General features: G+C 45.0%; 1 protein-coding gene across 1 annotated transcript in view; it reads left to right on the top strand.

Annotated features, from left to right (window-relative positions):
- LOC104951281 (contactin-associated protein-like 2) overlaps positions 1–318 on the top strand; it is a 55174-nt gene that overhangs the window by 42580 nt on the left and 12276 nt on the right. The gene's annotated exons all lie outside the window — the stretch shown is intronic.

The raw sequence follows: 318 nt of genomic DNA on the forward strand, positions 1-318 counted from the left end.
CAAAGCAGTGCACTTAGAACTACAATAACCACTTAATGTTAATCTAACAGCGATCCACTAGCACCCCCCCCATTTTGCATTTTGAAATGCTCCCGATTTCTGAGGTCTCAAGGTTGGCAAGTATGGGTAACACACACACACACACACACACACACACACACACACACACACACACACACACACACACACACACACACACACACACACACACACACACACACACACACACACACACACACACACACACACACACACACACACTAGCATACATTATGGGGGAAGTATTGTGCTGCTCCGTATAATATTTGACCAACTAAA

This window comes from Notothenia coriiceps, unplaced genomic scaffold (genome assembly GCF_000735185.1).
Source record: "Notothenia coriiceps isolate Sejong01 unplaced genomic scaffold, NC01 NC01_scaffold00018847, whole genome shotgun sequence".
In the NCBI taxonomy this organism is placed as follows: Eukaryota; Metazoa; Chordata; class Actinopteri; order Perciformes; family Nototheniidae; genus Notothenia; species Notothenia coriiceps.